The sequence below is a fragment of the Delphinus delphis genome, chromosome 7 (genome assembly GCF_949987515.2).
Source record: "Delphinus delphis chromosome 7, mDelDel1.2, whole genome shotgun sequence".
NCBI lineage: Eukaryota > Metazoa > Chordata > Mammalia > Artiodactyla > Delphinidae > Delphinus > Delphinus delphis.
Genome location: NC_082689.1, coordinates 13589231 through 13601375, shown reverse-complemented (window position 1 = coordinate 13601375; position 12145 = coordinate 13589231). Strand labels below are relative to the sequence as shown.

General features: G+C 37.7%; 1 protein-coding gene across 6 annotated transcripts in view; it reads right to left on the bottom strand.

The window, feature by feature from the left end:
• DOCK10 (dedicator of cytokinesis 10) overlaps positions 1–12145 on the bottom strand; it is a 277867-nt gene that overhangs the window by 122749 nt on the left and 142973 nt on the right. The window lies entirely within an intron of this gene.

Here is a 12145-nt window from a genome sequence, read left to right as displayed (position 1 = left end):
TTAAGGTAGAGAAGGGGCTTGAGCATTATAATCATTTCATTTTCCAGTGAAAGGAAAATCTAACCTTTCCCAGACTCCTAGAGGAGGAACTGTTTAACATATTTATTCTATTTTTCTCCATTAAGGAAAGCCTAATTTAATCATCCTCTGAATCATAACCGGATATGTCACTAACCTCAAGTATCATCATTTTTCAGCTTTCCTTGGAAAGCCTTCCTTTATGTAACAGTTCTTAGCAGTGAAATATGTTATTATTTATATGCTATCCTTTCATCATAATTTTAGCCCATTTCTTCTTATTCCTGCATCAGTAACCTATCCTTTTCCTCTTTATATCAACCCTGCTGTCAGCTTGAAATGAGTTTTCTAGTTTTACCTCATTGCCTTCTGAGCCTAACCTTCTCCCTGATTATTCATCAACTTTATAAATATATGTGAATAAAAGATGACCAAAAAACTTTTAAAAAACAATGTTAATAGCACAAAAGAATTATCGTAGAGCGGTTCATGATGGCTGAGTTTACAGTAGTTACTCACGGCAAATATTTCCCAAACACCGACCCTGTGTCTGTCACAGTACTGACCACAGAGTGGTAATAGGGATTTCACTAGCTGGCTTTTAAGATTCCTTTAGATTCTAAAATTACGTAAATCTGGGGATTAAACAGCAACACCAGGATGATAAGGAGACTCTGTCCTCTAGCATTAGTGGGAAAAAATGAGGAGTAATAAACTTACTGCAATGTGAGAGATAAGACCTCTGATTGTCTTTGTAACCAAGAAGGGGACAGCAAATGAGAGCTCTTCAGGAGAGTCATTACTCAAGGTGTGGAAGGGTTAGAGCAAAGAAAGCACGGGCACTGTCTTTGCAGAAACAGAAAGTGGGAAGGAGTGGCTCACAGCGGGGTGTAGAAAGGTGGGTGGAGAACATAGGGTGCGGGCACCTGGCTCAAGAGGCACAGGAAAGGCAGGGAGAAGGGTTAGGGGTCCTTAGCCGCACTGGATTTCTCTAGCCTTGAACTTCCTCAGCACCATAGCTTTATCTGTTCAGGGAAACACCCCGATGCAAATGGGGACTGAGGGCAAACAATGCATGAGACTAGGACAAAGACAGGAGTGGCGGGATGGCGGCGGGGGACAGGAGAAAAGAAGAGATTAAAAACAGAAAAACAGAAAAACATTTGTCAGCAACAAGACAAATGGATGTGGATAACAGTCAAAGAGGATTCAGGGGATGTGTACCGACTTTGGATGGAGAGGAGGAATGTGAACAAAACTTAATGTTTAGCTCAAATTAAATTTCTTAACTTGCCAATGCCTGAGCCAACTGTGCAAACCACACGTCTCTGGAAATAAAAGGAAAACTGGACCTTGATATGCTCCCTGGCTAAAAAGTTCCATCTTCATTTTCGATAAAGATGCCAGGAATTCAGGCAAGGATCACAAAGGTCCACAGCATCGCAACCCAAGAGGGCAAAACGTTCATGATCACGGCTCTTTCCCACCCTCTCTCACTTACTTTCCTTTCTCTACACTTTTCTGTAGTTCTCAATCGATACACAATGGAAAACAAAAAGCATAAAACCCACCCCTTTTTTGCATTCCCTTTCAATCTTTTTTTTTTTTTCTGGTGCGTAGTTTTACCTAGTTCTCCTCTAAGTATATATTTGAATTGGAATATTGTTTTTATTCACCTAAAGCCATATTCTAAAGATTTTTTAACTTTTGCTTTCTAAATTTTATGACCACTTTAAATAAGTAGAATAAAGTCTCATACCCTAATTTACCAACCAGGTCTCTTAGTTTTGGAAACCATCCATTCATTAATTTGGTCAATAAACATTATTGAACCCATACTGTGTGCCCGGCGTTTTTCCAGGTGATGCAAATACATCAGTGAACAAGGGACACAAATTCATGCCCTCTTGAAAAGTGTGCCCCTGTGAAGAGCTGGTCAACAAACACAAAAATAAGTAAATTGTGTCATGTATCAGGAAATGCCAAGTGTCATGTGAAAAATAAAGCAGAAGAAGGGGGATGGATAGAGTTGGGGAAGGAGGGACAATTTAAATAGAATGGTTAGGGTAAGTCTTACAAAGAAGGTGACATTTGAGCAAAGACTTATAGAAGAGGACAGAGTGAGCAGTTACTATGGCTACTGCAAATTTTGTGCCATTGTAGAAAAAGATGCTTCAGAGTGTTTCTTCATGAATTTGGTCCTCCCATTTTCCCCCAAGTTTGACCCATTTTGGATCATTTTCTTAGGATAGAGTACTCAAAGTATTTTAAAGATTCTTGATAAAAAACTGCCAAACCAACGTATATTCTTTACAAAAAAAATGCGAACAGAGGGTACTGCACTGAACCAGGAGCTACAGGGCTTTATTCTTGGTCTGGGACTAGTACTGAATTCCAACATGATTTTGGGCAAATCATTTTATTTATTAGGATCTCTGATTTAGCAACTGAACACTCAGTATATTAGACTGGATTAGAAATTTCTCTCTCATAATATCTATGGCTACACTTCCTAATCTGGAGGTTTCGATGGGACAGATGTGCATTGTCTTATTGCCCTGTCTTGCTAGGGATAGTAGCTATGTGTAACCGCAATAAACATTCACGCATATTACACACGCTGTTCACGAGATGCCACAGCTTCACCAAACCTGAGATACTGACCAAAAATGAAGGTGGTTATTTCTTATGATAGTGCAGCCTAGTAAAGAACTACCTCTTTTTTGTTTTGGCAGTGGCAAATGCCTGTCAGATACTGTTCTAGTAGGTGCTTTACATATAATCTTAATAAGCACTCCATGAGATTGTATATTCCCATTTTATAGATCACAGAGGCAAGGAGAGGCTCAGATTTTTGCCCAAGATCCCACATGTGATAGAAGTAGGATTTCAAACTGGATTTGTCTGACTCAAAAAGTCTATTCAACTAATTTATGAGTTGTTTGATATTTGCAGACTTTGAAGCCTTTAAAAAAAAAAAATCACATCTGGACCACCATTCCAGAGGTTTTCTATGGTGTTTCTGCTTCTGTCTTGGAGTCAGGCAAACCTGGTTTTGAATTTTGGTATTAACTGTGAGGTCTCAATTAAGCGATTTAATATCTATTTATCTGTCTAAATAATACCACCTTCATTAGCATCGATTCCTATAAAGCACCTAACAGAGGGTAATTAACAAATACTTGTTTTTAAAAAATCGGTTTTCTCAGCAAGTTTGACTCAATCTATAAATCACATTCATGATAGTTGATAATAACAACTTGTTTTTCTTGATTTATTCAAGTATAGTTTTGGAGAGCTATCTTAGCTCTGATGATCACAGTGTTCTGTTTTAATCAAATTCCTTCTGAATTTATTTGTTAGGTTTCTTGTATCTGGTGGTAGGTAGATGAGGATTAGGGTTGGACTAGATGACCCTTAAGAATCCTTGTAAACCTGTGATTTCTCCGATTCTGAGAAAGTCAGTGCATTTTACAAACACATAAACATTTCTCCTACATAGTTAGGCATTTTGGAAATGTTACACATAGAAAATTATTCGCCATTCTTTGTTCCAGCCCACACACTCGCTCTAAGAAGATCATTAAGATCTATTATAATTATGACTACAATTCCTCTTTGTCCAAAAACTAAGCTGAAATGACCTGTTGCAAATTCAAAGTCACAGGCTACAACTCTGCTTGTTTTAGTAAGGCAATGGCTCCATTTCCCCCCTAAAAAGTACCTATCTCACAGCACTGATTTTAAATTACCCACTTCTTATCCCCTTGAGAAAGGGACACTGCCACAGTCTGCTTCAAAGATGAAGACTGAATATCCAGCAAACATTTGCTGCGTTGGTTAATTTTTCCAAACAGCAATGCCCCGGTTCACATTTTATTTGTTTATTATGTTTGCTTGTTCAGCCTTTATCTTGCCATCTCTGCCTGTTATATGTTTAGACACACAAAAAATTGAGCCAACTCAACATAGTCAAAGGCTTTTAAGTCATTAGGATAGTGTTGCCCAAACTGTATTGTGTCCATGGAGCTTGCTAATTAAAATGCAGGTTCCTGGGTCCCACGGGGGGTTCACTGAATCAGAATCTCTAGAGGGGGCCTTGAAAGGCATCATTCCACTGGGGTGACAGTGTGACTCTGTCCTTGTCATGCTGTCTGCCTATGAACTGAAAGCATTAGGGTCCCAGCTTCACACAGGGAACTCTAGTAACTGAGGTGACCCTCCAGCTTCCCTGTAAGTAGGCACATCCTTTTGAAAAGAGCAGGGAGCATATCAACTACAGCATGGGGTTTTACTGATAGTGGAAACTCAATATATATGTGTTGAATGAATTAATCTTCTATATTCTTTCTTTTCCTTTAGAAATAACTGAACAGGACACCTTAAAAGTTCTAAAAATCTAAATACTTTTGAAAAGATTGGGCAACTATAAAGCATACCCTAAAATACTCTAAACAAAACATATCATTTTTCCCCTTTTCCCGTCCTCTTTAGAGGATCACCAGAATCAATTCAAATCATGTCACGTACCTCAAATAGCAATTTAGGTTTGGCAATGTAATTTGTCCATCTCTTAAAAAGGCTGATTATTAGATTCTGGCTACAGAGTAACAAGCAGGTAATAGATTGCATTTTAGATGCAAAATTATTTTTCTTTCTGGCTATAGAGGTTATTTAATTACCTGACTACTTTCTTGCCAGAAATATTTATGCAACCACAAAAGGTGTTCTTTTTGGCTCTTAGTCACCAATGGGATTAATTCTGTATTTGTAAAACGATGGTGGTGATTTTCATATTAATGCCATTCTTTACAAAGTTTAGAAGTAATTACGGCTATTTTATAAATGTTAAAAAAATGCAGCATCACGAAGTTAAGTGAATTCAGATAAATTATGTATTGAAAGAGTGGCTGAATAATTTATTGTCCACATTGAGGCACTTCAAAGTGAAAGGAGATGCTATTAGCCAGGCCAACAGGTAGAATATGAAACTTCCTGCAAATCAGGACATTGGTCACCCAATAAATACACCGATATTTTAGAAGAAAGGAAAAGGCACTGAAAACATTTTTTAATTTAACTTGACCACATTATATATTCCTTTAAAATGCAATCATTAATTTCTGTACTATGAAAATAAGCTGAACCGTTACTGATCTTTTAAAACTTATACTACACTCTTGGGAGAGAAATGAAAATGAGTTTGGACAAAATACGTGATGTAACTCTAGATCTGATTCAGTTTCAGAAATCATGGTACAATCTTATTTAATAGATTTTTGAGTCTGTTTTTTAAAAATATTACTTGATATTAGATAGTGTTACTATGTGTATAAATAGGCATATACCATGTAAAACAGAAAGTCACATCAAATGCCAACCATAACTGTAAATCATTTTTAAACTACTGTGTCTGAATTATAGAGTAGCCTAAATTGCTACCTTTGTTGATTTTAAATTGAAAGTGAATCAAGGTATTTGGTTTGTCTTTAAAAAATGCATTGCACTAAGGCAACTGAACAAACTTTAAAATTAGACTTTCATAAGTCACACCTGTGCCCAATCTGGGGACCTACACTCTAATTGCCCAGCTAGATGTCACAAGTATTTTGTCAGGACATAAATAATGGATGGTACTAAAAAAAACCTTGATAATATTATGATCTACTTGTTCTTTTCATGTAAGTCATAAAATCTGGGCTGTAATTCAATGAAACTGAAATTTTAGGTTCAAACTTATGATGGTTTTTTTTAAAATTTTTATACTCCAGGGTCCCCGACTTATATTTCTGTCTTTATTCACTTACCACCAAACATTGTAGGATGATTTTTATTGTGGAGAAGATTAGAGGAAGCCAATTTAGAATGGGAACCATTTTACATGTTTGGAAACAAGACTATTATTCTAGAGATGTGACAGACTAGAAAATAAATTTATTCAAGGTGGTTAATGTGAAACACAAAAATATTTTGTTTTCATTGTTTTCAACAGTGTTTTCCATATACATTTTATCCTAATGCTACTAAAGAGTAAATGCATTTGAATTTACCTTAATCAACATTTGTACGTTTATTATCTTTACTGTCATACATTTAGTGTTAAAAAAAATAGGGTGATCCATTTTGTTCTGACTATGATAGAAAAAAATCTTTACATCTAAGACTAAACTATATATAGGACAACAGATTTTGATATCATTTTTCCATTAAATTCTTGAAGTTGCAAAATAAATATGGCTTTACTTATAAATTTACTTTTAAAAAGTACACACAAAATGAAAAGTCCCTTAACTTCCAGCAAGACCTTCACTAGTGAATTAAGAGCCTCCTTCTTCAAAACAAAAACAAAAATCTTTTATTTGCACTAATTTTATTAAGAAAGGGTTAAGATTTTTCTTTTTAATTTGGAGAAATTTTTATAGTTGTATTTTCCCTAATATCTTCCAGTAACTGAAATTGTGCATGTACCCCTGATGTCACAGCAGAGGGGTTACTTCTAGATTGAAGAAAACTATGTTTACTGTGCTCTGATCTAAAGTTAACAAATGCATTAGAATCACTCACTTGCTGCCCAATGGTTCAGAATCAGAAAACGGCATTCATTTTTACTTAATTTATTTATACATGCAAAAAAAAAAAAAGCCCACCTCAGAATCATTTACTGAAAGACTCATTCTTATTTCTGGGTGATGAACTGCACCTTATTCTGCATATGAGATTCAAACAATTTGTATAAAGTCCAAAGGCATTTTGGTTAAAAGAATGGTTTCTTTGTCAATGTACACAACAGGCAATCCAAAATTAAACATAAAGCGTATAAAATTATTTCAACCATAGAACAAGTGAAATTCCCTGTGCTTTCTTCAGAAAAGATACATTTCATTCTTTTTAGATATGTTTCATTCAGTTAACAAAACGGGGCAGCATGAAATACATTTGAAATCATGGCCAGCCTTCCTCTCGTCATCATTTTCTTTGAAATGCCTAGGATCCACGTTGCTTAAAATCGCTTTTACTTCTCGACATGATGCAGCTTCTACCTTGACTATTCATAATTTTCTCTCGAATTAATTGAATGCCACTTGTCTGGGTCCAAATGGTAGATGAGGAAGAAGAAATTCATTTTCAATATTACACTCACTTGGTCATATATTGTTTTTCATAGTTACAAAATTTTGCTTCTTAATCAATTAAGCAATATTTCGGTACAGTATTTAACAGTCTCCTGAGCTATTTTTAAATTCAGAATGCATAGCTTATTCTCCCTGAAGAGTTCCAACAGTTTTACTGGGTTTACCCTTAAAGCACTTTCTAGGGAAAAGGGACAACAATATACTAGCACTTTCTTTGATAAGATAATACATCTTGCATCTCTTCAGTGTTCAACCCACTGTAATCGGGTTGTGATCAAAGCCTCTGAAACTGCTCTGTTAAAGAACCACCAATGGCTCTGAATTACCCAATCCAGTGAATTACCCAATCTTGACACATTTTGGCATTTTACGCCATTGGCTCACTCTCGCTATTGACAGGTTTTTGTTTCTGAGAAATCAATCTCTCCTTGATTTCTTTCTACCTCCGGGTCCACTCCATCTCCACCTCCTGTGTTGGGCCCTCTTTGCCAGCCCCTTATGTGGGAGCATCACTCAGGGACCTCCCTCGTGGCATTCCTGGACAAGCTCTTCCAGGCTCAAAGCTTCAACTTTCAAATCCAGAGCCAGTGCCTACTCTTTCCTTCTACGTTGAGACCTATATATGTATCTTCTTCTTGGATATCTCTCTCTGCATGTCGGCCGGAGAGATTACCTCACTTGCTTCATCCATCCCTGCTTGAGCAATCTGTACTTTCTTCTGGGGACCTTATTTAAATTACCGGCACAACTATCTGGCTAATAGCCCAAGACAGAAACGTGGGAGTCATTGCCAATATAGTCCTCTCCTTTACTTTCTTTTCCGTCACCAACTCCTGTCAATTCTGTCTCTTTAACAGCTCTTTACTGTCACCACAACCATGCTGCCATACGTTAGCACAGATCTTTAACCCAGCTGGGCTATTAAAATAAATAGTCTCCTATCTGTCCAACTTCCCTTCAATGTTACTCCTCCCCACGAGCCAACCAATCCATTCTCTGGTCTGCCTTTAGTTGTTTTTTTCTAACATGTGAACCTGACCTTGTTTCTCTATTTTACAGTAACACTCCAAGGGTTCTTGTTAGTTGTTCTGCAAAAATCTGATCACAGGTCTGTCATTTCCCGTCTGGTGCTGAGCTCCTTGACTATGTTACATCCAGGTGGTATCAGTAGCTTAGTAAGTGATAAATGTTGGTGAACAATAAACCCAGTCCAATCTTTCATGCAGTGGACAAGGCCCTTTATTTCATATACTTTGTATGTAATCCACAGTAACAATATAAGTCAGCAAGTGAGGAACTTTCTACATAAAGAATTCAACTATTAGTAAAGATAATCAACTCCACCCAGCTAGACTGGGAGTAGCAGTTTCTGTGTATATCTAAAGGGGCAGCTTGTTTAAGTCACTGAATTTGCACTTACCTCTAGGACACGAGAAAACATAATCTGGTAACTGGATAGGGGATTGAGAGGAGAAATTTAAGGGCTGAAAAAGGTGTTACTCTGAGCTTTATGATTATTATTATTTACTTCCAACTTTGAAATTCACCTTGTTAATACTTACAATTTGCTGCATGAAGATAAATCTATAGAACTGCCATCACTGGGTGTATCTGGGATTGTGTCTTAATGTTGTAAGAGGTTTACCCTGGAGAAAGGTAGACATTTTTGACACTAATGATAAGAATTAAGAATGGATGTGCCCATAAAAAGAAAGAAACAATTAATTTGCTCTTTCAGAGGCTTTAATATTCCCTTTCTCTTCTTCACCATCTGCCTTAATGAAATGCATGTCAAAGTTCACCCAAGAGCTGATTCTGTTTGACTTGAGCTGTATTGTGCCCCTAGTTCCTGATGATTTCCTTCCATCAGGTTTACAATGCATCGGCATTTCTGAAATATATTTCTCAAGATACTTGGGGGGAAACAGAATTTCTCCATGGTAAAATAAACTTGGGAAATAATTCATTCCATATTCCCTTCTAAGGTAGCCTCAATAGATGTTAGCTAAAGAATCTGTGTGTGTGTGTGTGTGTGTGTGTGTGTGAAGAATCTGTGTGTGTGTGTGAGACCTGTGAACATCCTGCAGCTTTCTGCAGGATGAAATTGGGGTCCTGCTCTGATCTCAACCATTTTTTCTCCTGGTTTTTAGTGTGCACTTTCTATGGAAGCCTAGAGATTTCAACAACATTTATCCTGTCTTCTTTGAATCTGGTTTGTTTTCCCTATTCAGTCTTGGGTCCTGTTTTCATTATTGTTTTAAAATTTGTATTGGGGTCTAGTTGATGTACAATGATGTATTACTTTCAGGTGTACAGCAAAGTGAATCAGTTGTACATATACATATACCCATTCTTTTTTAGATTCTTTTCCCATATAAGCCATTACAGAGTATTGCGTAGAGTTCCCTGTGCTATACAATAGGTCCTTATTAGTTATCTATTTTATATTTTTCCTGGAGAATTCAACTGTTTCTGGTCTGGAAACGCTGCTTAAAATCCGAACTTGTCCTTGCCTCAGTAACTTAGTACTTTCGGGATGAGGACAGTACCTCATCATTCTGTGCATGTGTGTGTATACAGACATAATCAGGTACAGAAGTATATATAGATATTTTGCTTCCATTCTTTTAACGTTTCCACAACTCTTAAGTCCTCAAGTGTCTTGTGCCTTTGACCAAAGTGAGACGTGGATTCTTGAATTCGGACTGACTCCTCACTTCTTCATGAGTCTACTCCTGCTGCAGGTTGGTTCCTAGAAATTACAGGGGGCTTTGCTGGCAGAGTAACTTGCTACCTTAGTACTCAGTATCTCTCTCAGCCATTCAGGTGAGGTGGTCCCTGGACCCTTGCTCTCTGTTGGGCCACTGTATTATTCTCAGTTCTCTGCTCTCTCATCTTCTTTGTTAAGAGAGACCAAACCGAGAGCTTAGTGTTAATTAGTGTTTTGTGTATATTAAAATGAAAACTTTGCTACAGAAGTTTTGCTTAAGAAGTCTGCACCCTATTCATAGATGCCTTTAATCGCTCCCCTGAGTCCCAGTGGGAGGAAGTGGTGCTTGTTTTATCACAGAAGTGTTTCATACTTTTTATGGTTATAGATGTTGATTTTAAGTCATTTATGAGGATCAGATAAAGACATGGCTCCCCAGTTGTTATTTTCCAAGTGTTTTCATACCATTGCTATATTTATTTTTAGAAACACAGCATCGGCACTATTAATATCCTCACTTAAAGATGGAGAAATTGAGGCAAAAAAGGTTAAATACTTGTCAAAATGAAGGACATATTCCCTTGTGGACAGTGGAAATATCCCCATTAGGTCAGGCTATTAAGTGCATGGTTTAAAGGCATTTTTCAAAGGGTCAGAGGTAGCAAAGTTGGTAAGAGCATGGAGCATGGGATTAGAGGGAGCATGAGGTTAGAGGGATCAGGGGCTTAATTCTGGTTCTGTATGTATTTGAGCAAATATTTAATTGTTCAGGACCTGCTTCGTAGGCTGTAAAATGAGGTAGTAATACTTATAACACAGGATGTTCAAAATATATAGAGAGAATGTTGCTGAACTCTGACTTGTGTTAGTTTAACTAAGTGTGAGGTGCTTTAGTGGATATTAAATACACCTATACTCTTATTTTAAAAAGGAAAGAATGCCTACTGCCTTTCCGAAGAGGCTCAGAGCTGTCAAAGTAGAGTGTAGAGGGACAATTCAAAATTAGTATTGAACTCCATGTGTTTAAATGAGATTCATGCCAGTTTGTTGCCTAGCAACTAGGGTATTTGTCCTTGCCGCCCTGTGGGGAGCCGCAGGGCAATTTAGCACAGGGTGGACTAAAAAGATTGCTTAGTGCAATGCAGCAGCCACTGTAAGGGAAACATGTGTTTCTACGAAACCCTACAAATATCAATGAATTCACTTCAGTGCTGGCTTACTCTGGTTTCAAAACTCCAGCCAATGTTTCTCAAAGTGTGGTCCACTAACTGCATGCATCAGGGTTACAAAGCTACAGTGGGGTGGTTAGGAAGAAGACTGAGACAAGTGTTCCTTCCAGAGGGCAGCTATAGCAAAGCCCACATGGGCAGTCGGCATCATGGTTCAGAGGCCAGGGGCCAGACGGCAGGGGTTGCAACGCCGGACCTGTCTATTCCCAGCTGTATGAGGCTGGACACGTTCCTTCATTTTTCTATGAAAGTTTCATCATCATTAAAAGGTGATGATGATGATAATGACGAAACGTATGTTTGTAACTACTGTAAGCAAAGGGCTGAGAAGCGTATCTGGCACAGAGTTAAGTAGTCAATAAAGATCAGCGGCTATTAGCTATAGAGGTCAAGACTTTTTGCCAGCATAATTCTCTGGGGTCATTTCTCATCTTAACCCAGCTCTCTGGTGACCCTTTTCTTTCTATCTACTGTCTCCAGGCTCAACTATTCATGTTCCATTATCATCATGTAATGTTTGTCTTCTTTCTATCCTAAGGCACAAGTTTCACTTTATCTCCATCCTTAAAAACAAGTACAACTATGGGAATTTCCACAGGGTTTTCACGGCTAGTGATCCAGAAAAATTTCTTCCCAGGCTTTCTCCACTTTCTTTTTTCTTTTTTTCTACTTTAGATCCACACAGTTGGGAAAAACATGGTAAGAAGATTCATTCATGTTTCCAAGTCAGAGGCTCTGCCCTGAGATTTGGAATCTAAAACTTTGGCAGTTACCCGGCATCTGAGGTAAAAGGCATTTCACCTGACTTCTCCTTAGAGAAGTTCTTAAGAGAATCGAGAAGCGGAGGGTGGAAGTGAGCAAAGGAGGAATAATCCCAGCTGCAAGTAGTTGGAAGGAAATTAATATAGGAACAAAGGTGAAGGTGAAAATTCCTCCCCAGGAGAAATAGCAAGACAAAGGCATATTTTGTGGCCAACCTGTTCTCAGCTGAAGTGGACATTCTTAGAGAACTACAGAAATAAAGGGATCGATGTGGCCATTTAAAGTCGTGGTGC